Here is a 24,328-nt window from a genome sequence, read left to right on the forward strand (position 1 = left end):
TGTGAAAAAAATATTGCAAGGCATGAGCCGCCTGGACAGCCTAGCGGTTTAACGCGCCGCTTCCGGGATCCGGAGAGGCGAGCCTGTCCCGCCTCGCAGATTAACCACAAGGGCCGCGAGCTGGCCAGCCTGCACGTTTCTTTCCAACAGTGCTGACAGCAATCTTACAACCTGTAAAAACACAAGGACCAGGAGGGAGGGGAAGCTGGATGAATACCGGGCTGTTACATTTAGAAATGGTTCTCGCACTTGAACATAGACGGAGGCAGATGGGGTACTCAAGATTCAGTCACGGGGGCGGTGGTGATACTAAGGACATACAGCCACCAGCTACCACTAACATTGCCTCAACCCACATAGCAATTCTTACCCTGTGGAAGAAACGAGAAAAGGCAAAGGAGGAGGAGGAGAAGACGGCTCACAAAGCATGAACATAAAACTAGGACCAATAGCAACCTCTTCGAAGATTCCAACATTAGAACAGAAAAGAGTCACTGTATTGTGTATCCAGTAGTTCTAGAAAATAAAACGGAGTTTTTAAAACAATGTCCAATAGGGTAGCTTATGTGTCTTTGACGACTGATTAAGTTGTTCTCCTGTCGCATTAAATACTCGATGATGATTCGGGATTTCAGCTGGTCGTCGTTCGCCATCACGCTCGGAATTTGATCTGGCCAAGTGTCATACTTCTTCAGGTGGGCCGGATTCGAAGGCAAGTCAGGCTTAAGAACAAAATCATCAAGCGCGGTAAAACAGCTGCATAATCGTAGCCCACAGATATCTGAAACGCAGTCGTGTAATTGTGTACTGACCCAGCTGGACAGCTGGAGCCAAAATAAACTTTAAAAAAGAATCACTAATGCGTAACGGACTTACAAAATAGCTCTGAGCACTATGCGACTTAACTTCTGAGGTCATCAGTCGCCTAGAACTTAGAACTAATTAAACCTAACTAACCTAAGGACATCACACACATCCATGCCCGAGGCAGGATTCGAACCTGCGACCGTAGCGGTCACGCGGTTCCAGACTGAAGCGCCTAGAACCGCACGGCCTCAGCGGCCGGCAACTGACTTACAGAACACTCGTAATTTCCAGAGCTAACTATTTAAAGCTTTGGAGCATATTTTTCAGGAACAGCTGACACACTACCTCAAAACGTGTAACGTCCAAACATTCGGAAACACCATATCACAGCTACAGTGTTAATCGAAAGGACTGACGACATCGGATATGTTATGAACAAACGCGAAGCGGCCACTTTAACACTGTATAAATTCGGCAAGATTTTGGATACCGTGGATTTTTATATATTATTTACCTGCATACACACCGATGTTATGCAAACGTCTGTGAAGCGCACGGAAAATGTTGCTTCCTGATTGTATCACGCGTTATGACTTCTTCCCATTCCACTCACGTATGAATGACTTTTTGAATGCCTCCGTGTGTGCTGTAACGACTCTAATCTGGTCATCGAGGTTCCTATGAGGACGACACGTAGAGTGCTGTAGAATATTACTAGATTCTTCAATTAATACTAGTTTTTGGATCTTTGTAAGCAGATCTTCGTAGCGTCTGCCAGTTCAAGTGTTTCAGAATTTTTGTGGTGTTCTCCCATGAGTCAAATAAACCTGTTTCCATTCGTGGTTCTCTTCGTTTTATACGAGTATATTTAATATCCGCTGTCGGTCCAATCGGTCGCACTCACTTGAGGAATATTCTACGACACGTCGCACAATTTTCTTGTAAGCATTCTATTGTGTAGGCTTCCGAGAATGAAGTTTTACTCCGCATCGGAGTGTCGCTGATTTGAAACTTCGTGGCAGATTAAAGCTATGTGTTGGACCGGGACTCGAACCTGGAAACTTTGCCTGTGGGTACTTGGACAGCTCAGTCGGTAGAGCACTTGCCGTGATGCACGAAGTTTCCAGGTTACAGTCTCGGTCCGGCACACATTTTTAATCTGTTAGGAAGTTGCTTTGTAGACTTATTGCAGTTTCTCAATTGGTAGGGGAATGAACCTGCTTTACTTAACACTAAACCTATGCGAAAATTCCAACTCAATAAACCCTCTTACGAAAATGAAACAGCTGAATTTCCCGAACAGTACAATACTGTGTTTCGACAGCTACCATAAAAATAGACTTCAACGAGTGGACAACAGAAGTTATCACGGAAACTCTGAAGTTTCCCACTGGTCGATCCTTGGTACGTTCCTTTACTGGTTGAATAGCAAAATGCACTCGCTAAACAATTTTCGGTGTTTATATAAGGCTAACATAAGGCTTCTTACGTTTTAGTTTAAGGGTATATCCTCTGTGGATAAGATCTTATACGTCTAGCATCTTGGTTGGGTTATCTGTGCCATATTCTTGTAACCATCACTTACATGCTGACGGCATCCAGCCGCATCGGAACGTCAGCTCTAAGTACATTGCTGCTGTCGTGTTAGGTATGAATGACCTTCGTTCAGTATCACGATGAGCACAGTAAGCCCTAAGAAGCCATAGCTCGTCCTCTTACAAACGCTGAAAGTTGATTAATGAACTTTCTCGTGGAACATTACCTCCTATACTCCTTGATGGTATCCATTTACGCTATCAATAAGCATTAAAAGGTCGCGGCACAATCTTGGATGAGCACTTAAACTAGAATAAACAATCAAATAAGACTATATGGTTCCAGAGATCTTTCCAAGTCTCACACCTCTATGATGTGCAATACAGACAGAAGCGACGAATGGAAATTTGTACCAAGGCCAGGATTCGAACCTGGAGATGCGAGTTCGAAATCCAGCCTTGGTATAAATTTTCGTCCGTCGCTTCAGTCTGCATACATACATCATAGGAAGAACAAACTGACACAGAATGCAAGAAATCGCCCCCTTACCTGGATGCAATTCAAACATTTAGAAAAAAATTCCGCTTAAAATAAAAACTAGCCTTGTCCTTAGTCACACCGAAACTTTACTTCTGTGATGTAGTTGAACTCGGCACAAATTGCGAAAACTTCAGACGACTCGAGCTAGCAAAAGAACCTTGCGAAATATTTGTGCGTAAAATTCGGTGTTTGGACACAGCTCACCTTCTTATGCTGAGTTAGGGTGGCTGCTAGCGTTTAGGCGACGTAATTTTGACACGATCTTTTTCTTCATCAGTTTCTTCGTCACTGCTCTACTCAACACCTCGCCTCGCTTGTCAGCATATCATTCCTTAATTGCAATATCAGATGCGATACATCCCGCATTTTGGCTGTACCTATGCATAACACTAAATCTTTCATTTCCTTCTCCATTTTAGCAATATGACTCTGAAAAAACTACCCTTTAAACTGCATCTTATTTAAAACTATTAAGCAGTGAAGATGAGATTAACGCTTATCTTTTACCGTCGTCGTAGTTTCCCTCTTGGTATATCGCAGCTATCATCCTGTCCAACATGGAGCCAGTATTTCCGTCACTCTGTCAACACTATCCCAGATTTCCTCTTCCCTATCTATTTCCATTTCCTTTCTTCCATCTCATCTGCTAACGTCACTCTATTATTTTTCGCTCTTTCCTGGACCAGCCAAGGTTTTCTCCAGATTTGATTCCTTCTGTACTACCGCCAAGCATCTGGTAGTACATTTCTTTCCCCAAAAATGTAATGACGCTATTACTTAACACAGTGTCAATGAGACTGACGTTTCTGAAATACTATATATTAAATAGTATAACTTATTGTTATTATTATTATTACTATGTACAGGTCGTGTAGTATGCGTATTGTAATGTTAACTCACTGGTAGTTGTAACAGCTGGCTTGAAAGCCCAGATCTTGCCAGGTGAACAAATACATACATAAATAATGGAAATATATTAATTCTGCTTTTACATCTATACTCCGCAAGCTACCTTATGGTGAGAAGCGGAGGGTACTTTGCGTACCTCTGTTACTTCCGCCCTTTCCCGTTCCTATCGCGAATGGTGCACGGGAAGAACTATTGTTCGTAGACCTCCGTATGGGCTCAAATATCTACAATTTTACCTACATGGCCTCTTCGCGAGATGTGCGAAGGAGGAATTGGTTGACCCTTCTAGGAACAATAGCTCTCGATATTTTAACAGTAGACTACACCTTGATGCGCAACACCTTTTTCTTAGCAACCGCTACTGGAGTTAGATGAGCATTTTCTTGACACTTTCGCGCTAAGTAAATGAAACTGTTGGATCTTTTCTATTTTTCCTGACTGATAAGAGTCCTAGACTGACGAGCAATACTCAAGTAACGATCGAACGAGTGTTTTGTAAGCTACCTCCTTCGCTGGTGGACTGCACTTCCCGGCAATTCTTCCACTGAATCTGAGTCAGGTATCTGCCTTTCTTGCGAATAGTTTCAGGTGGTCGTTCCACTTTAAATCGTCTCGTACGCATATTCCCAGGTATTTTATAGGTGCGATTACTTCCGGTGGTTGTTCGGCGATCGTGTAACCACACAATAACGGGGATTCCCTCCTATTTATGCGCGGTACATTTATGTTGACGATCATCTGCAATACTTGCACCGAGCATCATTCTCTACAGTCTTCCTGAATTTCGTTACAATTTTCTAGCGTTGCGATTTTTCTGTGTACACATAATGTGAACAGTAATGGTCATATAACACTCCATTGATGTAAGCCCGAAGTTACCGTTACATCTTAATATTTCCCTCCGTTAAAAATGAGCTGTTACATTTGCTAAGGACGGGTCAGTCCAATCACAAAGCTGGTCTGATATTCTGTATTTGGGTATAATATGTGCAGGTGGACTGTAGAAGTTTGCGCCGAAAGTAAGTATGTGACAAATTATGAAGAAAGAAATTGCCTCAATTGTAATTAGATAGTCCTCTTTTTATTATATCGCGCTCGATTTCGAGGCTTCCAGCCTCATCATCAGTTGTACCAGTCTGAGACAAGTTCTTCTGCCTTTCCCTAACTAATCATTCGACTGCGTTCCCCATTAACGATGGAAAGCTAGAATGCAAGTACTGTACGTGACGGGCAGAGAGGGGTACTCACGTAGCTTGGAGCGCGTTCGTCCTCTCGCGTGCGCAGCGCACCGATCACTGATTGCGCGGTACGGCGCGTAGTCCGCCACGCCGCTAGCGCCACGGCCATCTGCACGGACAGCGCGCGCAACAGCGGAGTCGTCCACTTGACTCGACCGAGCGTTCAGGCGGCCTTGCGCGGCTGCTGGCGAAGTGACCTGGCCTTACCACCAGCTCGCGTCTGTGCTCCAGAGATCAGTGGGCTGTGTAATGTACCGATTGGACCAGTTCTCCAGTAATTTCCTGAAATGACTGGTGAGGACTTACTGTACTTCTTGGAGAGCATCTACTTCTTCAGGCGTCGTATACAAAAATGTAAAAGATGAAATCGATGTGAGTTAATATAAGACTGTAACGAAGGAAGTCAGTCGGAGAATTCCATCGTCTACACGGAGATCTACAGAGTGACGACCAAAACTTTTCGATTATTATAGGACGCACCCATGGCATTTTACAACGTTTTGAACGTTGCAGAGCCATCAGTCGCCAAAATATCGAATTACAAGAAAGACGTTATTACACCAGGGTATATTTAAGATACTCTCTCAGAAAAAAAAGAAGTTATATACACTACTGGCCTTTAAAATTGCTACACCACGAAGATGACGTGCTACAGACGCGAAATTTAACCGACAGGAAGAAGATGCTGTGATACGCAAATGATTAGCTTTTCAGAGTATTCACACAAGGTTGGCGCCGGTGGCGACACCTAAAACGTGCTGCCATGAGGAAAGTTTCCAACCGATTTCTCATACACAAACAGCAGTTAACCGGCGTTGCCTGGTGAAACGTTGTTGTGATGCCTCGTGTAAGGAGGAGAAATGCGTACCATCACGTTTCCGACTTTGATAAAGGTCGCATTGTAGCCTATCGCGATTGCGGTTTATCGTATCGCGACGTTGCTGCTCGCGTTGGTCGAGATCCAATGACTGTTAGCAGAATATGGAATCGGTGGGTTCGGGAGGGTAAGACGGAACGCCGTGCTGGATCCCAACGGCCTCGTATCACTAGCAGTCGAGACGACAGCCATCTTATCCACATGGCTGTAACGGATCGTGCAGCCACGTCTCGATCCCTGACTCAACAGATGGGGACGTTTGCAAGACAACAACCATCATGATGGTCCCATCCATGTTTGGCGACATCGCGGGGTATCATCTTGTTCGCATTGACGGCACTTTGAACAGTGGACGTTACATTTCAGATGTGTCACGACCCGTGGCTCTACCCTTCATTCGATCCCTGCGAAACCCTACATTTCAGCAGGATTATATACGACCGCATGTTGCAGGTCCTGTACTGGCCTTTCTGGATACAGAAAATGTTCGACTGCTGCCCTGGCAATATCTCTCACCAATTGAAAACTTCTGGTCAATGGTGGTCGAGCAACTGGCTCGTCACAATACGCGAGTCACTACTCTTGATGAACTGTGGTATCGTGTTGAAGCTGCATGGGCAGCTGTACCTGTACACGCCATCCAATCTCTGTTTGACTCAATACCCAGGCGTATCAAGGCCGTTATTACGGCCAGAGGTGGTTGTTCTGGGTACTGACTTCTCAGGATCTATGCACCCGAACTGCGTGAAAATGTAATCAAATGTCAGTTCTAGTATAATAAATTTATCCAATGAATACCCGTTTATCATCTGCATTTCTTCTTGGTGTAGCAATTTTAATGGCCAGTAGTGTACATGAGCAAACAAGCAAATGATCAGAATTTCAGAAAAACCGGATAATTTATTGAAGAGTGTTTCACAAATTGAGCATGTCAATAATGTATTGGTTCACCTCTGGCCCTTATGCATGAACGTCTTCGGCTTGGCATTGGTTATTATGTTGGATGTCTTCCTATGGGATATCATCGCAAATTATGTCTAGTTGACGCATTATATGGTCAAAATCCCGAGATGGTTGGAAGGCTCTGGCCATAAGGCTCCAAACGCTCTCAACTGGGGAAAGATCTGACGACCTTGCTGGCCTAGACAGGGTTTGGCAAACACGAAGACAAGCAGTAGAAACTTAACCGGTGTGCGAGCGGCATTATCTTGCTGAAATGCAAACCCAACACGGTTTGCCATGAAGAGCAACAAAACGGGACGTACAATATCGTCAGCGTACTGTTGTAGTTTAGGGGTGACACAGATGGCAACCAAGGAGGTCCTGCTATGAAATGAAATCGCACACCAGACTACCACCCTAGGTTGTCGGGCTGTACGGCAGGCAATAGTCAGGTTGGTACTCCACAGCTATCTGGGGCCTCTCCAGACACGTCTTCGCTCGTCACTGGGACTTAATTCGAAGCGAGACTCCTCACTGAAGATATTTCTGTCACAGTGAATCAGATTCTAGGCCGAATGTGCCCGACACCACTGCAGACGGACATGTTGGTGTACAGAGGTCAATGGTAGTCGGCGCAAGGGACGCCACGAGCCCAGCCCCCTTTCTATGAGCCGCCTCTTAATGATACGTGTGGTCACTGAAGCACCAGTTGAACGTCGAGTGTATGACAATGATGAATCCAGGGCTCTGAGTGCCTCTCTGATGACTGTTCGATCCTCACTTTCCGTCGTCTTTCTACACGACCGCTTCCTTCTGGCGCTGTGTTCGTCCATGGTTCCCCCACTCCTGGCAACATCGTCGAATAGTGGCTTCACTCCTACTCAATTGTTGAGATCGCTTCGCCGATTACTTCAACTGGTTTCTTTGAGCCCAAGTATACATCCTCTCACAAGTGCTGACATCTGCGTGTACTGTTCACGTTCTTGTCTGCGAGGCATTGTTACTGTCCAACTGAGTACACAGAATGAAATTCGCAAAGATTTTATGCTCTGGTATCTACACTACTGGCCATTAAAATTGCTACACCAAGAAGAAATGCAGATGATAAACAGGTATTCATTGGACAAATATACTAGAACTGACATGTGAGTACATTTTCACGCAATTTGGGTGCACAGATCCTGAAAAATCAGTACCCAGAAAGTACTGGCCGTAATAACGGTCTTGATACGCCTGGGCATTGAGCCAAACAGAGCTTGGATGACGTGTACAGGTACAGCTGCCCATGCAGCATCAACACGATACCACGGTTCATCAAGTGTAGTGACTGGCGTACTGTGACGAGCCAGTTGCTCAGCCACCATTGACCAGACGTTTTCAATTGGTGAGAGATCTGGAGAATGTGCTGGCCAGGGCAGCAGTTGAACATTTTCTGTATCCAGAAAGGCCCGTACAGGACCTGCAACATGCGGTCTGAAATATAGGGTTTCGCAGGGATCGGATGAAGGTTAGAGCCACGGGTCGTAACACATCTGAAATGTAACGTCCACTGTTCAAAGTGCCGTCAATGCGAACAAGAGGTGACCGGGACGCGTAATCAGTGACACCCCATGCCATCATTCCGGGTGATACGCCAGTATGGCGATGACGAATACACGCTTTCAATGTGCATTCACCGCGATGTCGCCAAACACGGATGCGACCATCATGATGCTGTAAACAGAACCTGGATTCATCCGAAAAAATAACGTTTTGCCATTCGTGCACCCAGGTTCGTCGTTGAGCACACCATCGCAGGCGCTCCTGTCTGTGATGCAGCGTCAAGGGTAACCGCAGCCATGGTCTCCGAGCTGATAGTCGATGCTGCTGCAAACGTCGTCGAACTGTTCGTGCAGATGGTTGTTGTCTTGCAAACGTCCTCATCTGTTGACTTATGGATCGAGACGTGGCTGCACGATCCGTTACAGCCATGCGGATAAGATGCCTGTCCTCTCGACTGCTAGTGATACGAGGCCGTTGGGATCCAGCACGGCGTTCCGTATTACCCTCCTGAACCCACCGATTCCATATTCTGCTAACAGTCATTGGATCTCGACCAACGCGAGCAGCAATGTCACGATACGATAAACTGCAATCGCGATAGGTTACAATCCGATCTTTATCAAAGTCGGAAACGTTATGGTAGGCATTTCTCCTCCTTACACGAGGCATCACAACAACGTTTCACCAGACAACGCCGGTCAACTGCTGTTTGTGTATGAGAAATCGGTTGGAAACTTTCCTCATGTCAGCACGTTGTAGGTGTCGCCACCGGCTCCAACCTTGTGTGAATGGTCTGAAAAGCTAATTATTTGCGTATCACAGCATCTTCTTCCTGTCGGCTAAATTTCGCGTCTGTAGCACGTCATCTTCGTGGTGTAGCAATTTTAATGGCCAGTAGTGTACGTGTCCCCTGTTTACTATTCTTGCCAGCCACACTGCGAAACTGCCCTGCAGAGTCATACACAGTCTATCGGTCGCCAAAGTTTACAGTTTCACATTTTCCGCTGATACCTGTATCAATATCAATCTGTGATGAATTTGCATAACTCCTTCGTGGTGCGCAGTTTTTTTTCCAGGTCTGTTACTATAAGTGCGCTTGAGAATGGGCACTAACCGACACTAGTGGTGCAAATAAAATAAACAGTTGTTATAATTAAACTTTTGCTAATTGAGAGGGCCCTTATGAAACAAGAGTGATCGTAGGGCAACGAAACTCTGTAGAAACATTTGTAAGGACGTGCGGAAGAGAATTAACGAGTAAACCATTGAAAGAAGCACATATCAATTTCCACATGAGAAGGTAACATTTGTTAATTGCGTCCCATGTTTAAGTTCCAGATTACAAACATGTCTCGTTGACACGACCATCTGCATCCAAGACAGCCTGGATACCTTTTCACAATTCTTCGCAGAACTTTCCGAAACGTGGTCCACGGATAGTTCAGCTGTCGTGGCACAGCTCGTGCGCTGCTTGAAGATCGCACATTGCATTCTGCATTCTCAGCCATGGAAACAGTGACTTCTTCAAAAATTTATGGCGCAATTGGCCGTCGGCCTCTCCAGGAGCAATTCCCAAACCGCCAGTTAATTCGGACTTCCGAATCATGTCTGCAACCGCGGTGCATAAAGAGGACCGCAACGTTTTCCTTTAATGCATCGATACTCGCGAAGAGAAGCAGCACTGTTGCTGTTTTGATAAAACAGCTTTACGAGTAAAGACCTGCTCACCTCGTCCAGCCGGCCAGAGTGGCCGAGCGGTTCTAGGCGCTACAGTCTGGAACCGAGCGACCGCTACGGTCGCAGGTTCGAATCCTGCCTCGGGCATGGATGTGTGTGATGTCCTTAGGTTAGTTAGGTTTAATTAGTTCTAAGTTCTAGGCGACTGATGACCTCAGAAGTTAAGTCGCATAGTGCTCAGAGCCATTTGAACCATTTTTGAACCTCGTCCACACACATGTTGACTGTAACTGTAGCCTAATTCACTCTGATACTTGTGTTTCAACCACACTTCGCCTTACCAGTACTGGCGCCTAACGGCACGTCATGAGACTTACACTACTAACAACGCCAGTCCCGCCGCGCACAGTCTGAACATCATTCCTATAAAGTTGGGTATCCGCACGGCAAATAGTTTTTCGTTTGCACTGGTTCAAGTAACGAAAGTTTAGTTTAACTACCATATATTTTAAACAAAACCTTGTGTAATAATGTAATTCTTCCGAGTTGTGGAGGTTCAAAAATGTGTGTGAAATCTTATGGGACTTAACTGCTAAGATCGTCAGTCCCTCAGCTTATACACTACTTAACCTAAATTATCCTAAGGACAAACACACACACCCATGCCCGAGGGAGGACTCGAACCTCCGCCGGGACCAGTCGCACAGTCCATGACTGCAGCTCCCAAGACCGCTCGGCTAATCCCGCGCGGCCTTGAGGAGGTTGTGGGGCCCACCCAGAAGAACATGACGAGTGCAATTAAATGTGTCCGAACACATTTATTAAGAAAGTTGACAATTTATCATAGTTATAAGGTAGAATAATTAGATGTAAGATATCGTGAATTAACGTGCCGCGTTTGGAAACTTCTGGAACAACTGTCGCATCCTTGTATCCTTTATACTGGATTCGTCTTGAATAAGCTCTTGATCAGACTTTCTGACACATTCAAAATCCCGTGGTGAAGGTTAAGAAGTGTGAGAATGTGATGTAGAAGGTTGTGAAGCTGTGTAGCGTGATCCTTCCTCATCTATTAAAACTTGCTGAAATTTCTTCCTCACAGCTAATTTTCGATGAAATCTGGAGATCTGGAGAAATCGTAAAAGACTAACAAAAACTAGGTAACCGTTATCTTTATTTATGGCTTGCTTATCAGAAAATAATACCGGTTTTGCCTTTCTGTTCCATGAAATGTATCATCAGACTGAAATTTATCACTCGCTCTTTCACGGTTGCTTAGATTGAATCCGGAGAATCCCTTCTCGGTGTTTCACGATTTTCGCTATACTGCTGCGGGTGAGTTACAACAGTGTTACTCGTTTGCGAAGTAGGTGAATGACCTTGAGGTTATATCGTAAAATTTGGAAATTTTTGGTAAGGGCGTATGGCACCAAACTGCTAAGGTCATCGATCCCTAAGCTTACGCAGTACTTAATCTAACTTTAACTTACGCTAAGGACAACACACACACCCATGCCCCGGAGGAGGACTCGAATCTCCGATGGCGGTAGCCACGACGACCGTGACAAGACGCCCTAGACCGGGTTGTAACGTCTTTGTTATGTTTCGAGGATTTACTGCTCCCTGACAAAGAATATTTTTTGTGGATACGTAATGTTTTTAGAGCTCTGTGGTCCGTTGAGACACAAAACGAACTTCAGCTGGTTGAACTACACTCCTGGAAATTGAAATAAGAACACCGTGAATTCATTGTCCCAGGAAGGGGAAACTTTATTGACACATTCCTGGGGTCAGATACATCACGTGATCACACTGACAGAACCACAGGCACATAGACACAGGCAACAGAGCATGCACAATGTCGGCACTAGTACAGTGTATATCCACCTTTCGCAGCAATGCAGGCTGCTATTCTCCCATGGAGACGATCGTAGAGATGCTGGATGTAGTCCTGTGGAACGGCTTGCCATGCCATTTCCACCTGGCGCCTCAGTTGGACCAGCGTTCGTACTGGACGTGCAGACCGCGTGAGACGACGCTTCATCCAGTCCCAAACATGCTCAATGGGGGACAGATCCGGAGATCTTGCTGGCCATGGTAGTTGACTTACACCTTCTAGAGCACGTTGGGTGGCACGGGATACATGCGGACGTGCATTGTCCTGTTGGAACAGCAAGTTCCCTTGCCGGTCTAGGAATGGTAGAACGATGGGTTCGATGACGGTTTGGATGTACCGTGCACTATTCAGTGTCCCCTCGACGATCACCAGTGGTGTACGGCCAGTGTAGGAGATCGCTCCCCACACCATGATGCCGGGTGTTGGCCCTGTGTGCCTCGGTCGTATGCAGTCCTGATTGTGGCGCTCACCTGCATGGCGCCAAACACGCATACGACCATCATTGGCACCAAGGCAGAAGCGACTCTCATCGCTGAAGACGACACGTCTCCATTCGTCCCTCCATTCACGCCTGTCGCGACACTACTGGAGGCGGGCTGCACGATGTTGAGGTGTGAGCGGAAGACGGCCTAACGGTGTGCGGGACCGTAGCCCAGCTTCATGGAGACGGTTGCGAATGGTCCTCGCCGATACCCCAGGAGCAACAGTGTCCCTAATTTGCTGGGAAGTGGCGGTGCGGTCCCCTACGGCACTGCGTAGGATCCTACGGTCTTGGCGTGCATCCGTGCGTCGCTGCGGTCCGGTCCCATGTCGACGGGCACGTGCACCTTCCGCCAACCACTGGCGACAACATCGATGTACTGTGGAGACCTCACGCCCCACGTGTTGAGCAATTCGGCGGTACGTCCACCCGGCCTCCCGCATGCCCACTATACGCCCTCGCTCAAAGTCCGTCAACTGCACATACGGTTCACGTCCACGCTGTCGCGGCATGCTACCAGTGTTAAAGACTGCGATGGAGCTCCGTATGCCACGGCAAACTGGCTGACACTGACGGCGGCGGTGCACAAATGCTGCGCAGCTAGCGCCATTCGACGGCCAACACCGCGGTTCCTGTTGTGTCCGCTGTGCCGTGCGTGTGATCATTGCTTGTACAGCCCTCTCGCAGTGTCCGGAGCAAGTATGGTGGGTCTGACACACCGGTGTCAATGTGTTCTTTTTTCCATTTCCAGGAGTGTATGTTCATGAAGAGCAAAATTTTTCTGATGTTTTATCTCCAGAATTGAAGACATTTCTATATTCTCCCCGAAACGTATCACGAAGCACCTTCCATTTCTTTTTCTTTATTTCTGCCACTAGAACAGGAAAGAGCGTAGTGCTGATCAGAAATCAGGACAGAGTTGTTTTCTAGGACAAAACGTGTTATTTTTTATGACTAACTTAGATGATTTTATTTTTGTTATTATTTGTTACTTTATAACTACTTTCTCTGAAATAGTTAGCCATCTAACCCATAACTAGTATGGTGGAATCATGCGGACCCCAGGGAATTTTGGTTTTTTTAGTTTGAACGTTTGTAACACCGCAGAGCTGTTTACACATACACCGATGACCAATTTTTCTTTCAGTTGGCGTCACACTGACTCCAGCATACCGAGTATGATGTTTTTACAACGAAGTATTTTCTGATCTCCTGGACTGAAATTTCGTTATCTTGTCGTGGTGAAATGAAAGTAAGTGACCCTAAGCTCGATGAATGAGTACAGTCAATCCCAGATGAAACACGGGGTGAGTTCAGGTGCAAACGATGACTTAGATCTTCGTACAGACTATAAAAGCAACCATAACAGTGATTAAGAGTTAGGTGAGAAACAAGAAAAAGACAACGGAGTGGAAAATAAATGCTGTGGTGTACGGGAAGGTGTCGTCGTTGAATGACTGTAGGAGGATACAAGATGACTTGGACAGGATTTGTGACTGGTGTAAAGAATGGCAGCTAACTCTAAATATAGATAAATGTAAATTAATGCAGAGGAGTAGGAAAAAGAATCTCGTAATGTTTGAATAGTCCATTAGCAGTGTAGCGCTTGACACAGTCACATCGATTAAATATTTGGGCGTGACATTGCAGAGCGATATGAAATGGGACAAGCATGTAATGGCAGTTGTGGGGAAGGCGGATAGTCGTCTTCGGTTAATTGGTAGAATTTTGGGAAGATGTGGTTCATCTGTAAAGGAGACCGCTTATAAAACACTAATACGACCTATTCTTGAGTACTGCTTGAGCGTTTGGGATCCCTATCAGGTCGGATTGAGGGAGGACATAGAAGCAATTCAAAGGCGGGTTGCTAGATTTGTTACTGGTAGGTTTGATCACCATGCGAGTGTTACGGAAATGCTTCAGGAACTCGAGTGGGAGTCTCTAGAGGAAAGGAGGCGTTCTTTTCGTGAATCGCTACTGAGGAAATTTAGAGAACCAGCATTTGAGGCTCACTGCATTACAATTTTACTGCCGCCAACTTACATTTCGCGGAAAGATCACAAAGATAAGATAAGAGAGATTAGGGCTCGTACAGAGGCATATAGGCAGTCATTTTTCCCTCGTTCTGTTTTGGAGTGGAACAGGGAGAGAAGATGCTAGTTGTGGTACGAGGTACCCTTCACCACGCACCGTATGGTGGATTGCGGAGTATGTATGTAGATGTAATTGCAGGTGTTAGAAGCAACTAGATCAAAAGACAGGAAAATAAACGTTTACTGTATTAGTGTACAGTGCACAGTGACTGTGACAAAAATATTTGTAAGAACTGTACATAGAAACTAAACGAAATGCAATAACTCTATAATGAGCCGTCGGGGACCATATGTCCCTTACACCAAAATACACAGAAGATATCCCTGAATAACCCCTGAAAGTTTATCGGTGGCGTCCTGTTTCACCATGCATATGGTGTGAAGTGAATCTTCCGACAGAAACTGTTGGAAAACACCCCCTCGAATGCTGTTCACGAATGGCAGCACAACAGGTTGAATCACCAGACTGAGGACAGATTTGCAATGAGGATGTGTGGGACAACCACCAGAGTGCTCCTGCTATCATACTAAACAGCACCACAGACTATAACTCCAGGTGCAGGTCCAGTGTATCTAGCACGCAAACATGCTAATTGCAGGCCCTCAACTGGTCTCCTTCTAACCAACACATGGCCATCACTGGCACCGCGGCAGAGCCACATTTCATCAGAAAACACAACACACCTCCATCCTGTCTTCCAATTAGCTCTCGCTCGACACCGCGGTGGTTTGGGGTAAATGGAATGGACGCTACAGGGTATCTGGCTCGAAGCTGTCCTTCAAGTAACTGATTTGCAACTGTTCAGTGTGTTGGAGAGAGCGCAGGGGCAAGACCAACAACAATTGAAGTACTGGCGAAATTAACCCAGGGGAAACTGCTGCTCATCGAGTGCAGAGAGATTCCATTCTAGTCTCTGCACTGGGATCGTGTGTGCCTAGTTGCCTGAACGTTCGGTTGCAAGATTTAATGTGTTAGCAAAGCCACCGTCTATATATTTATTGTGGTGTCACCGCCAGACACCACACTTGCTAGGTGGTAGCTTTAAATCGGCCGCGGTCCATTAGTACATGTCGGACCCACGTGTCGCCACTGTCAGTGATCGCAGACCGAGCGCCACCACACGGCAGGTCTCGAGAGACTTACTAGCACTCGCCCCAGTTGTACAGACTACTTAGCTAGCGATGCAACACTGACGAAGCCTCGCTTATTTGCAGAGAAGATAGTTAGAATAGCCTTCAGCTAAGTCAATGGCTACGACCTAGCAAGGCGCCATAGCAATTGATAGTTATCGTATGAAACATGTCTCATCAAGAACGATGTATACAAATGATGGATTAAAGTTAAGTATTCCAGAAGCTACGTACTTTTCTTTATAGCATTCATTACGTATCCTGTTTCAGACCTCACGCCATCCTGCGTGAGTTAGCGCGTGCATTTCGGCCTCCTCTCTCAATTAGTGTGCGTTGTGTTGGCTAATCTGCCGACACAACAAATTTTGGCGACGAGTAAAAACAGGGTCTTGTTCTTTATCCTTGCTTAGTTTACTTGTGTCATGGCTTCGCCACAATCTCCAGATGTACTGTCCGAATTTTATCGCTTGCAGAATCAGCAGACGCAGGCGTTATTGGATGCCCTTGGACAGCTCGTCCAGGGTCAACGTGCAATGCAAACCGATGCGGCAGCCGCCGCTTCACCGCTACCGCAGCCACAACATGCTGTTGCACCCCCGTTTCGGCACTACGATGCGGAGGTGGAAACCTGGACGGAGTGGTCACGCCAGTTTGGATTTCATCTCGCCGCCTACAGAATTCAAGGTAACGAGCGGCAGCCTCATTTATTGGCGTGTGTAGGGGTGCAAACGTACCGTGTGATAGTTAAATTATTTCCCCGACGCGACGTAGCAACCCTGTCCTACGAAGAAATTTTGTCTGCTTTAGATGCCTATTTCAAAGAAACAGTCAATGTCGTTGCAAAAAGGTATACGTTCTTTCGTACAAAACGTACGGCCGGTCAAACTAATCGGGAGTGGGTTGCAACTTTGCAAGGCCTTACAAGGGATTGTGCTTTTGAGTGTGAATGTGGACTCCCTTATTCAGATACTATGGTGCGTGATGCAATCGAACAGAACGTTTCTGATGTTCGTATACAGGAGCAGATGTTGAAACTGGTCAATCCCTCCCTCCAACAAGTGATAGACATATTGGATAGGCAAGACACACTTGACTTTGCTCAGGAATCATTTGCAACTTCGCCAGCTGTGTGTCACATTAACCGGCCCGCCGGGCGAGCTGCACGGAACTGTAAACAGCCCTCGCGCACGTCCGCGCAGCCACGTGTCCCGCGCCAGCATGCAAATGCAGTAATATAGTCATGCCCGCGGTGTGCTACTAGACATTCGCGTGAGAATTGCCCGTCACGCCAAGCTATTTGCTTTTTCTGTAATAAAAAAGGACATGTTCAAAGTGTTTGCCAGAAAAAGCTCAGATCGGACACAAAACACCATTCCCGGCCCTTTGCTTCGCGCCAGAATCGCACCAAGAATGCTCAGGCTCGTGAACCTTCGCCCATGGAAATTCATGTAGTTAATTCCACTCCGGCCAGTGCTGCTCCCTCTAACAGTGACTGTGTTCGTCCCACAAAAAGTGTGCGTCGACGTCGACGGAAATCACGTCAAGTCGCGAGTGATTCTGTACCAGTGTCTGTTCACGTTGCCCGAGACAGTCGCTCTTGTCGTCAGCAGGACAATAAACTTTTTGTAGACTTGGACATTAATGGCAACGTAATACCATTCCAGCTCGATACCGGAGCTGCAGTTTCATTGATCAATAAAGTCACGTACAAACAACTGGGCACTCCTTCGTTGCGTGCCGCAAATGTTAAGCTAACTACATATTCAGGTCACACGATCCTTGTGTTAGGACAGTGCAGCCTTCTTGCAACATACAAGGGACAAACAAAACTTGTGTCATTTTACGTCCTTCGTTCTTCTTCTGCAGTGAACTTGTTTGGTTTAGATTTATTTCAGTTGTTTAACTTGTCTATAGTCAATCAGGTCCTATCAGTGAACCAGACTGTGCCTTCAGCCAGTGTTTCTAGTCTATGTGATGAGTTTGCAGACATTTTTGCACCGGGCCTTGGTTGCGCTAAGAACTATAAAGCACATTTGGAACTGAAAGTAAACGCGCAACCGAAATTTTTCAGGGCGCGCAATGTTCCCCACGCATTGCGTGATGAGGTCGCAAGAACATTACACGATTTAGAATCACAAGGTGTAATTGAACGTGTGCAGGCTTCTCTCTGGGCCTCACCCTTAGTAATTTTGCCAAAACCTTCCGGTAAATTGAGACTTTGTGTGGACTTCAAGGCAACAGTGAATCCACAACTAGTGATTGCCACTTTTCCTTTACCCCGCCTGGAAGATCTTTTTGACGAACTGTGCCCGGGTGCATATTTTTCTAAGTTGGACCTAGCAGATGCGTACTTGCAAATACCGGTGGACGAAGAATCCCAACGCGTTTTGGTGGTTAACACGCATCTTGGGTTGTATCGCTTCAAAAGACTGCCATTCGGGTGCGCATCCGCTCCTGCATTGTTTCAGCAATATCTGCAAACTGTTTGTGCGTCAGTCCCTACTGCAGCAAACTATCTGGACGATATTGTGATCTACGGACAGACAGAAGACGAACATTTAGCAACCCTCCGAACATTATATCAGGTCTTGCGACAAAATGGTCTTCGCTTGCGGAAGGACAAATGTGTGTTTTTTGCTCGTGACTTACCATATTTGGGACATGTCATCAATGCACAAGGCATACATCCGAGTCCAGAGCACCTCCGTGCCATACAGGACTTGCCTTCGCCGCAGACTTTGAAGCAGCTACAGAGTGTGCTGGGTAAAATAAATTACTATCATCGCTTTCTGCGCAATGCCTCTTCCATTTCAACTCCGCTTCATCGCTTACGCCGTCAAGGTGTTCCGTTCGTCTGGTCGACGGAATGCGAACGCGCCTTTCGCCAGTTGAAATCGGCGTTGCTTTCTAATACTTGCCTTACGCCATTCGATCCCCAGAAACCCCTTTTGTTGATGGTAGATGCATCGGATTTCGGGATTGGTGCTGTGCTTGCGCACAAAGATGGTTCGCATGATCACCCTATTGCCTTTGCGTCCAAATTGCTCTCGTCAGCGCAAAGAAATTATTCACAGATCGAGAAAGAAGCTTTGGCTCTCGTATTTGGTGTTACTAAGTTTCACGATTTCTTGTATGTTCATCACTTTGCCATCATCACAGACCACAAACCTTTGACAGCGCTTTTTCATCCGAACAAGTCTGTACCTCCACGTACAGCGCAGAAATTCATTCGCTGGTCTGTTTTCCTCTCGCAGTACCGCTACGATATCTTGTATCGGTCCACTGCTAAGTTCGGAAACGCCGATGCGTTGTCCCGTTTGCCTGTTGCTGAGGATGGAGCATTCGATTCTTCCGAACTTGCTTGCATGTTCATTGATTCGGAAACCGATGACGTGGTCGAATCGTTTCCGATTGATTTTCGTCGTGTAGCTACGGCCTCAGCTGCTGACCCTGTCCTTGCTACCGTTTTGCGTTTTGTTGCTACGCAATGGCCCTTGTCAAAGTCACGGATAGAGGATCCGTTGGTTCGCAGATTTTTTGCTCACAAGGAGAGACTTTTTGTAAAACGTGGTGTTTTGTTGTTGCGTTCTGATAATGATCAGTCCAGAGTCGTGGTCCCACGTTCGTTACAGTCCTCTGTCTTACGGCTTCTCCACCACGGACATTGGGGTATAGTGCGAACGAAACAGCTTGCTCGCCAGCACTGTACTTGGTTCGGAATCGATGCTGCATCCGCCGCATCAGGTTCCTGTGCAGCGGCAGACTCCTGCTTTTGCTCCAGGCGACGTTGTATTCTATCGCAACTATCGCGGTTCACGGCGTTGGCTCGCAGGGCGCATTCTTCGCTGCCTCGGCCGCGCGATGTATTTGGTTTTGGGGGCCTCTGGTGAGGTGCGTCGGCATCTCAATCAGCTGCGCCTCTGTCGTCGCCCGGGTTCTGCCGCTCCCCGTCTGCTTTCAGCGACGGTGCCGTCCGGTCAGCGACCTGGGGACCCATCTACTGGCTCGCCTCATCCCCAGGTGTTACCGACGCTGCCTTCCATTTTGCCCCATGGCGACGCGCCGCCGCCGCCGCCGCCGCCGCCGCCTGTTCTCCCGCCGGCACCGCCCGCAGTGGATGCGTCGCTGCAGCCGCCAAGCGCCTCCCTGGGTCACGCGCCGCCGATCGCTTCCCGTGACCAGCAGTCCTCCGCCATGGAGCTCTTGCCCGCTCCGGACCACATGGCGTCTTCGCGCGTCGGGTACCCCGACGCGATGGAGGTCGACCCCTCGGCCCCTCCTGTCTCTTTACGGGCGCATACGCCGCATGTTGGCGTGTATCCTGGACTAGGTTTTCAGGCGTTTCCTAGCTCCCCTCGGACCGAATGGCCGGGTGCGGGTGGCACAGCCTCGCCTGTTGTTAGGCTCCCCACCTCATCGCATACGCCAACATGGGGTCCTCCCCACGGCGGGCGGAAGCCTTACACCACGACCGTTCGCCGATTTGCGGGGGAGGAATGTGGTGTCACCGCCAGACACCACACTTGCTAGGTGGTAGCTTTAAATCGGCCGCGGTCCATTAGTACATGTCGGACCCGCGTGTCGCCACTGTCAGTGATCTCAGACCGAGCGCCACCACACGGCAGGTCTCGAGAGACTTACTAGCACTCGCCCCAGTTGTACGGACGACTTAGCTAGCGATGCAACACTGACGAAGCCTCGCTTATTTGCAGAGAAGATAGTTAGAATAGCCTTCAGCTAAGTCAATGGCTACGACCTAGCAAGGCGCCATAGCAATTGATAGTTATCGTATGAAGCATGTCTCATCAAGAACGATGTATACAAATGATGGATTAAAGTTAAGTATTCCAGAAGCTACGTACTTTTCTTTATAGCATTCATTACGTGTCCTGTTTGAGACCTCACGCCATCCTGCGTGAGTTAGCGCGTGCATTTCGGCCTCCTCTCTCAATTAGTGTGCGTTGTGTTGACTAATCTGCCGACACAACATTTACTGTTGTAGCATATTAGTTATAACGTTACTTTATTAGAGGTCTGTCCTTTGTTCATTCAGATAAGAGACAAATATTGTGAATGTAGATGTCAAAGTTATTGTGGTCATACAATGTAGGCTTTCACGGCCGGTGTTTCTTCAGTTGAAATTTCCGGGCTGAGAGGCCGTGGTCGATGTATTAAAATTTCTACCTAACGTTTCATCTCCATCTGCGGGAGACATCTTCTGAGATCGTCCGGACGACCTCAGAAGATGTCTCCCGCAGATGGAGACGAAACGTTAGGTAGAAATTTTATACATCGACCACGGCCTCTCAGCCCGGAAGTTTCAACTGAAGAAAGTTATTGCGGTGTCAACTGCTTCTCAAATTGCTGCTGCAGACGCAGTACGATGCGCCAGAGCTGTACACCGAACACAATGGTCTTCCTTCTCGGTAATGCCACGTGGCCGTCCGGATCCTGGTCATCTTGCGTCCGTACGCTCTCGTGATCAACGTTGCCACGGTTGCCAGCAGTCATGTACGATATCTACATTCCTGCCAAATCTTTCTGCATTATCGCAGAAGGAACATCCAGCCTCTCGTAGCCCTATTACGTGAACTCGTACAAACTCTGTGAGGTGTTGGTAATGGCGTCTTTGTCGCCGTAAAGGCAGTCTTGACTAACATCAATTCACCACGTCCAATCTCAAAATGCAATTAACGCTCACGACCGTTACAGCGTGTATTTCAAATGGTTCAAATGGCTCTGAGCACTATGGGACTTAACATCTGAGGTCATCAGTTCCCTAGAACTACTTAAACCTAACTAACCTAAGGACATCACACATATCCATGCCCGAGGCAGGATTCGAATCTGCGACCGTAGCGTTCACGCGGTTCCAGACTGAAGCGCCTAGAACCGCTCGGCCACAACGGCCGCCACAGCGTGTATATAAAGGAAATCTGATTTGCATCCTCATAGTGGCACTACTACGCCACTCTTATGCGACTGGTCTGAAATTTAAATAGACATCATCTTTCAGATGTAGAAACAGGCGTACCAACTTTCGTTTATGCTACACAGCTCCTTCTTGGTGTTGCGATTTCTTTTTCCATCAGTGTTATGTTATTACAAGTACTTGGCGAAAAGTTCATTCAGCATGTCAGGGTTTCCGTTTAGAACCTCAGACGAAACTGTAGGAAGAATAGCTCCAAGGTATAACATTAATTAATGTCCAGTGTTTCTTAACATGGCGATATTCAAATTTGGAGAGAGCACAGGGCGAGGACAACAACAGTTGGAGTACTGGCGACAGTAATCCAGGAGTAACGGCAGCTTGTCGAATGAAGGGAGGTGGTTTTTTTTCTAGTCTGTGCACTGGGGTCCTATGTCCCTAGTTGCCTGAGCGGTCGGTCGCTCGATGTCGCTGCGAGTGGGTGACCAGCCTAAAGCGTGACTCAAGGCCCCACATCCTGCATGTTTCCAAAATCTGCATCTGGACGCCGTACTGCATGTGGTGGAGGGAAGGGACGTGGCTCATGGATTCCATACTGGGGAAGGCTATGAAACTGTTGCCAAGACGGCCGGCCGGGGTGGCTGCGCGGTTGTAGGAGCTACAGTCTGGAACCGCGCGACCGCTACGGTCGCAGGTTCGAATCCTGCCTCGGGCATGGATGTGTGTAATGTCCTTAGGTTAGTTAGGTTTAAGAAGTTCTAAGTTCTAGGGGACTGATGACCTCAGCTGTTAAGTCCCATAGTGCTCAGAGCCATTTGAACCATTTGTTACCAGGACGCCCAAACTGTCGAGTGTGGCAGAACCCTATCGATTGCTTCCTTCCCTTAAATTACGTCTCTGAGTAAGTGTTTTTGGCAGTTCTACCTAACGCACACGTTGGGAAAGCGCTCAATAAGCGTGTCAAGAAAAGAAGAAATTCGCAAATAATGGATTATTGAGAAAACGCCGTTAGCAAGAAACGAACTTGTTAGCATATGAAAGCAACGATACATTTCATCTAATCGTTGGTGAAACTCTCGATAGTTTGTGTTACAGCATTCTGGTGCGCTGTAGAGAGATATTTATAAACTTCGCTAGTCTTTGCTACTGTTGATAGAATTGCTAATGCGTAAAACAAAAGAGTATCTTACACTCAACTAGCATACATATTAAACGCCGATTAATGACATGTTGTTGTTGTTGCTGTCTTCAGTCAAGAGACTGGTTTGATGCAACTCTCCATGCTACTCCATCGTGTACAAGCTTATTCATCTCTTAGTACCTACTGCAACGTACATCCTTCTGAATCTGTTTGGTGTATTCATCTCTTGGTCTCCCTCTACACTGCCCTCCAATACTAAATTGGTGATCCCTTGATGCCTCAGAATATGCCCTACCAACTGATTCCTTTTTCTAGTCAAGCTGTGCCACAAATTTCTCTTCTCTCCAATTCTTTTCAATACCTCCTCATTTGTTATGTGATCTACCCATCTAATCTTCAGCATTCTTCTGCAGCACCACATTTCGAACGCTTCTATTCTCTTCTTGTCTAAACTATTTATCGTCCACGTTTCACTTCCATACATGGCTACACTCCATACAAATACATTCAGAAACGACTTCCTGACACTTAAATCTATACTCGACGTTAACAAATTTCTCTTCTTCAGAAACGCTTTCCTTGCCATTGCCAGTCTACATTTTATATCCTCTCTACTTCGACCATCATCAGTTATTTTGCTTCCCAAATAGCAAAACTCGTTTATTACTTTAAGCGTCTGATTTCCTAATCTAATTCCCGCAGCATCACCCGATTTCATTCGACTACATTCCATTATTCTCGTTTTGCTTTTGTTGATGTTCATCTTATATCCTACTTTCAAGACTGTCCATTCCGTTCAGCTGCTCTTCCAAGTCCTTTGCTGTATCTGACAGAATTACTATGTCTTCGGCGAACCTCAAAGTTTTTATTTCTTCTCCATGGATTTTAATTCCAACTCCGAATTTTTCTTTTGTTTGCTTTACTGCTTGCTCAATATACAGATCGAATAACATCGGGGATAGGCTATAACCCTGTCTCACTCCTTTCCCAACCACTGCTTCCCTTTCGTGCCCCTCGACTCTCATAACTGCCACCTGGTTTCTGTACAAATTGTAAATAGCCTTTCGCTCCCTGTAATTTGCCCCTGCCACCTTCAGAATTTGAAAGAGAGTATTCCAGTCAAAGTTGTCAAAAGCTTTCTCTAAGTCTACAAATGCTGGAAACGTATTTTTGCCTTTCCTTAATCTATTTTCTAAGATACGTCGTAAGGTCAGTATTGCCTCACGTGTTCCAACATTTCTACGGAACCCACACTGATCTTCCCTGAGCTGAGCTTCTACCAGGTTTTCCATTCACCTGTAAAGAATTCGTGTTAATATTTTGCAGCCGTGACTTATTAAACAGATAGTTCGGTAATTTTCACATTTGTCAACACCTGCTTTCTTTGGGCTTGGAATTGTTATATTCTTCTTGAAGTCTGAGGGTATTTTGCCTGTCTCATACATCTTGCTCAATAGATGGTAGAATTTTGTTAGGCCTGGCTCTCCCAAGGCTGTTAGTAGTTCTAATGGAATGTTGTCTATTCCCGGGGCCTTTTTCGACTTAGGTCTTTTAGTGCTCTGTCAAACTCTTCACACAGTATCATATC

At 46.6% G+C, this 24,328-nt stretch overlaps 1 long non-coding RNA gene across 1 annotated transcript in view; it reads right to left on the bottom strand.

The window, feature by feature from the left end:
* LOC124555560 overlaps window positions 1-5,113 on the bottom strand; it is a 229,892-nt gene extending 224,779 nt beyond the window's left edge. The window contains exon 1 of the long non-coding RNA XR_006968561.1: window positions 5,041-5,113. This is a non-coding gene — a long non-coding RNA (uncharacterized LOC124555560). The remainder of the gene's footprint in view (window positions 1-5,040) is intronic.
* Window positions 5,114-24,328: the final 19,215 nt, after the last annotated feature.

This window comes from Schistocerca americana, chromosome X (assembly GCF_021461395.2).
Source record: "Schistocerca americana isolate TAMUIC-IGC-003095 chromosome X, iqSchAmer2.1, whole genome shotgun sequence".
NCBI classification, from domain to species: domain Eukaryota; kingdom Metazoa; phylum Arthropoda; class Insecta; order Orthoptera; family Acrididae; genus Schistocerca; species Schistocerca americana.